At 34.9% G+C, this 5,778-nt stretch overlaps 1 pseudogene across 1 annotated transcript; it reads left to right on the top strand.

The window, feature by feature from the left end:
- Positions 1-757: 757 nt before the first annotated feature.
- On the top strand, positions 758-5,214 carry LOC143614088 (protein NARROW LEAF 1-like; annotated as a pseudogene). The gene is made up of 6 exons (XR_013150241.1): positions 758-1,011; positions 1,085-1,580; positions 1,779-1,922; positions 3,280-3,520; positions 3,595-4,096; positions 4,626-5,214. The product of XR_013150241.1 is annotated as a protein NARROW LEAF 1-like (transcript).
- Positions 5,215-5,778: the final 564 nt, after the last annotated feature.

The raw sequence follows: 5,778 nt of genomic DNA, 5'->3' as shown, positions 1-5,778 counted from the left end.
ACAAGAGTCGTTCGTAATTGAAGGACTAATTAGTGTAATAGAGATAGTTATTTGTTTTTATCGAAAAAAATAAAAGAAAAACAAAAACAATAATAATAATAATAATAATAATGAGATAAAAAGATGAACAGTGGGTCAAAAATCAATGATTGGATTTGGATGATTTGTTTATTTCCTTTTTATAATGATGCCACTTTCTAATCAAATAATAATAATAATAATAATAATAAAAAATAAAAGGTATTTAGTATCTGTGATTTATTTTGTGAATCACAGCTTTCCACATATAGTATTTCTTTCCTAATTTTGAAGCCCCCTTTTCCTTCGCCGGACGCCCAGCCCACCGGCTCTCACTTTCACCGATTATTATTGTTATTAACATTTTGAAACATGTAATATTATGTGATGTTGATTCCGATTCCATTTTATGTTATGTTATGCTGATTCTTCCTTCGATCATGTTCTTGATTTGTTTGCTACAAAGTTTCTTTAGATTTAGGGATTTTGACTTCATGTTTTTAATTTCCGTTAGAAAATAAGATTGCTTAGGGATGTGTTAATATCTGGTATGAATATGCTATATATATATAATTTAGGGATATTAGAATTTTAATATTCCCACTTTCACCCGGTACTAAGCCTAACTTAAGAAAAATTGTCAAACCTATTTTCCTCCAGCAATCCCATGCCTCATGTATAAGATTGCTGGAGGAAAATATTTTTAAAGTTAGGCTTAGCTCCGGCCAATAGGTTAAAGTAGAGAGTATTAAAATCCAATGACGCTATAATAATATGTGTATGATTTTCTGCTTATTTTGCTGCGCTTGGACAGTTGTGGTTCTAGTTTTCTGCTTAATTTGCATTAAGAAATCTCATTTTGCTTCTAATTCTTTGCATATGTTGGTGGATTTCATGTTTTTCTTGAGATACAGGCTCAGTGATTTGCAGATAACAAGCCACTGAAATCATAAATCACATTGTTTCTGACAGTGATTGAAAATCAAAGAGCAGGTGGGTGAATGTGGTTGATGAATTGGGGCTTATTAGACTTGTTCAAGTTATGTGACTTTTGATTTTTTTCAAGTTGGATTTATGTGATGGATCTAGGGTCTAAATAACATCATCTCGCGGGATATACGCAATCTGAAGAATCGGTTTTGGACATGGAAAGAACAGACTGCGGTAATCCTGAAACTCCACCGTTAGAGTCTGTTGCTGGCGCCACATCAGCGGGTCAACTCTCCGACACCAACGCAACATACTTCTCATGGCCAACTTCTTGCAGATTGAATGATGCTGCTGAAGACCGAGCTAATTATTTTGACAACCTTTTAAAAGGCGTTTTGCCGGTACGGATTGATCGGTTGCCTACGGGTGAAAAGGCGATTACTTTGCTGGAACTCATGACCATTAGGGCTTTTCATAGTAAGAATTTGAAGCAAGTTAGTATTGCAACTGCAATCGGATTCAGGATGCGAGGCGGTTTGTTGACTGATATACCTGCCATTCTTGTATTTGTGGGTCGGAAGGTTCACAGAGAGTGGCTCGGTTGTGGTGACTTTGTGCCGTGTGCTCTTGAGGTTTTTAACTCTTATATTGTCCCAATTGCAATTTGAAGAAATTAAAAACATACAAAATTATATTATTGTAGTTGTGCAAGCTTAAATTCTTGAATTATAACTAGTATAGGATGAGAATGAAAACTAACATTTGATAAACCGGCTAATAAGTTGATAATTTTTATAGGTTTATGTGAACTAACTGAATAGGTTGAACAGGGACCCGGGGGCGTGTGGTGTGAAGTTGATGTGGTGGAATTCTCATATTATGGTGCACCTGAAGCAACTCCAAAGGAAGAGTTTTACACAGAGCTTATTGATGGGCTGCGTGGAAACGATCCAGTAGTTGGTTCTGGTTCCCAGGTAGTTTCAAGTCTGTTTTGTATGCTTATAATGTTGTCTTGCAGGAAGTTAATTTTTTGAATATCAACCAGTTTCGTGTTTTGTTACATTCTTTATTGAATGTGAAATAAAAAAGACCCAACAATATATATATTGAAGGTGTTAAATATAGTACATTTATAGGATAGGGTTTCTACCTTTATTAGGGTAAATTGTATGGTGTGAATGGAGCGAGAGCGAGACCTATGAGCGCTTACCTATGCACATTGCTTCTTGCTATAGCTAGTCAACTACTCAACCATACTTATGCATAGTCACTTACTCAACCGTAACGAACGGTTCATTGCATTAGATGAAAGCCTTGTTGGTTGCAAAAGGCTCTTCTAAATCCTCTGGATCGAGTATGATGAGGCATTTCTCCGGTGTCCAAGATCTAGGGTAATTGGACTCGTTGAGAAATTAAATAACATTTTTGACGTACGTTTCCAGTTAGTGTAGTGTCTTGAGCTGGTTCATGCCATTTGAATGCATCACTTTGCGTTTTGAGGCATCTCAAGGCCACACAGATACTTTATTTAAGTTAGGGGCATTTTTTAGTACTTGAGTTGACGAGGCTTTATCGTGGAGCGAGTCAACCATTCATATAGCCAAGAATTAAGCCTGTACCAATCCAATCGATATCAGCTTGCCATTAAGTCATTAAATCGCAAGTTCATTTTGTTTGTAGAAAGTTCACATGATTAACAGCTTTGCTCCAACTTGAGGAGTGTTAGATATAATGCATTTAGGTATTTGTAGAAGAGGGTTTCTACCAATATTAGGGTATATTTTATAATTTTCTTATTTAGTCTAGTCTTTGTGTATGTAATCAGGTATAGGCTCATATTGAAACATTCCTAGATCTAATTTCCACTACACAAGTTATTGACTTCGGTTCACAACATCACCATAGTCATTCATTATAAAAGGGTATTTTAGGTATTTCCGCTCATCAGTTTTAGGCTTCTTGCATCCAAAAGCAGACTAGTGACTTGTTACATCCATAGGTTGCAAACCGAAGAACAATCAATCAATCAATCAATCATGCCCAGTAAAATCCCACCGACAGCAAAGCTATAAGTAGGGTCTGGGGAGGGTGGGATGTAGGCACACCGTACCTCCATCCAAAGGAATGAAGAGGTGGCTTCCAGAGAGACCCTCGGCTCTAAGTACATGTGTATGAAGCAAAATAAAGGAAATCAAAGTTTAACAGTTATATACAAACTACTACTAATTATAATAATATTAATAATAAGATCACAGTTTAACAGCTATATAAAAGCTAATAATAATTATATTAATAATTATAATAATAATAATATATGTAAGGAATGAAGAGGTTGCAAACCGAAGAACATGCGGTACAATGAGTGCCATTGTAAAAAGCCGAACAGGAAACCGCCAGGCTGGATTTCTAACAAACAGACACGTGGCAGTTGACTTGGACTATCCAAACCAGAAAATGTTCCATCCTATGCCACCTAGCCTCGGACCTGGTGTATATCTTGGTGCTGTTGAGAGAGCAACCTCATTCATCACAGATGATCTTTGGTATGGCATATTTGCTGGTACAAATCCAGGTAATATTTGTTTAATCTCATACATTTTAACTAATATGTTACAACTTTTATAAAAACCACCGTGTATTATGCAGAAACGTTTGTGCGAGCAGATGGCGCTTTCATCCCATTTACTGAGGACTTCAACGTATCAGATGTGACTACGTTGGTTAGAGGCAATGGCGAAATTGGTGAAGTCAAAATCATAGATTTGCAGTCAAAGGTCAACAGTGTAGTTGGCCAACAAGTAGCAAAAGTTGGAAGAAGTTCTGGGTTGACCACTGGGACCATAGTGGCGTACGCCTTAGAATACAATGACCGAAAAGGAACTTGCTTTCTTACCGACTTTTTGGTAATTGGTGAGAACCAAAAAATTTTTGATCTGGAAGGTGATAGTGGAAGTCTGATTATTTTAACAGGAGAAGATCGTGAAAAACCGAGGCCTGTTGGGATAATTTGGGGTGGGACCCGCCAATCGAGGCCGATTAAAAGTCAAAGATGGTCAACCTCCACAGAGTTGGACCAGTGCGGTTGATCTTGGTCGTCTTTTTGATGTTCTCGAACTTGATTTGATCACGACCAATGAGGGCCTTCAAGGTTTGTACTTTCAAAGAATCTTTACATGGGAGCACAAATGTAAATCTGATTATAGTTTTTATTTTAGGGGAGGAAATTTTTTAATCTAAGATTTCACATTATATATTTCAAAACTTCCAAATAATTTAAGAACTCTAACAACCAATCATTTATTTATGTACGTTATATATTCAATATTATTGAGGGTACTTTTGCCATTTTATTGTATGTAATATTAAGATTACATATATGTAAATTGTTTATTACACATATATGTAATTTGGTTATTACACATATGTAAACTTGTGATTGCATATATGTAATCACCAAACTACATTATAAATGACAAAACTACCCTCAAATAATATTTAAATATATAAAACAAATAAACAAAATGATTGGTCGCTAAAAGTTACTAAAGTTCTCAAATTATTTGGAAGTTCTGAAATAATACCAATCCTAAATATATATTTACAATTTTGCTTTATTTTTATAAGAATTTTTATTGACGGATTCTTATTTTCAACCCTCCCTTTTTCCCCTAACTTAGTTGCCCTGCAAGAGCAAAAGAATGCATCCACGTCAGCAGGGATTGATTATCCAAATGGCGAATCATCTTCTTACAAGTGTCTACCACCACAAAGACCCAATAAGAATCATTTACCGTTTAATTTATATGACCAAATTGCCCCTCTAGAGTTCCATGTTGAAAGTGGCATTGAAGCAGCTCCTAATAACATTGAACATCAATTCATATCAAGCTTTCCTTCACATCAAAGTGGGACCCACGGAAACTCAAATTTGCATATTCACCCGTCATTAAGAAACGGGTCGGAAGAAGCATCCATCGGGTTGCAGTTGAGCGAACCAGAACTGAAGAGACGAAAGCAATCTGATGATGAAAATATGTGGAAAGTGTAAGTATGTTAAGTTTTGTATTCATTGGTTTATATTTTTTGGCCCTTGCATAATTTGGCTGTTAAGGTTGCCTACCGGTGGTTAGATTGTAGGGTTGTTTAGATAAAACAATGGCTAAAGTTATTAAAGTATGTAAATTTTTATTCTATGATGTTCAAAACCTACTGTATTGCAAGTATTGATGATCAATAAAACAAACAGTTTATAGCTGTTATTTGGAAGTAAATCTTAAATATATATAAACGAAACCTTTAAAAGCTCTATGGTTGCTCCTTATCTTCTCTCAAGCCACCAGATTGTTTTATTTGTAAATGAAGGTTTTTCATGCATTTGATCCGAATTCACGGGCATGAGCCTCACCAAACCTCCAAATAACCCTTAAATGAAATCCTATAATGGAGGGATATACTAAAATTAATATTCGATTTTTTTTTAAAATATATTGTTTATAATTGAGAAAAAAATTATTGTAAAAAAAATAAGCAGGTCATGAGTCACACTAAACCCAAATAGCTTTTAAACCGGGTTATATATCATTTATTTGTGAAACTCTTTCATCATCAAATCTTAAACCTTAAGTATATTATTAACTTCTTTACAATAAAAAAATTAAATCCAAAAATATATATAAAATTATAAACGAATAATGTAAAACCTACGGGGATAAAAAATAGTTTACAATAAAAGTAAAAATGAAAACAAATTTGGAGAGCTTTTCAAAGAAACTATAACTCATTGTGATTAAGCCATACTCCATGTAGTGGCTTATGACTACCTCGTGGTAA

The sequence above is a fragment of the Bidens hawaiensis genome, unplaced genomic scaffold (genome assembly GCF_021521415.1).
Source record: "Bidens hawaiensis isolate Kalapana, Puna unplaced genomic scaffold, B.hawaiensis_p1.1 tig00038989_1, whole genome shotgun sequence".
Lineage (NCBI taxonomy): Eukaryota > Viridiplantae > Streptophyta > Magnoliopsida > Asterales > Asteraceae > Bidens > Bidens hawaiensis.
The sequence above is the reverse complement of the archived record's forward strand: the minus strand, read 5'-3'. Positions and strand labels throughout refer to the sequence as shown.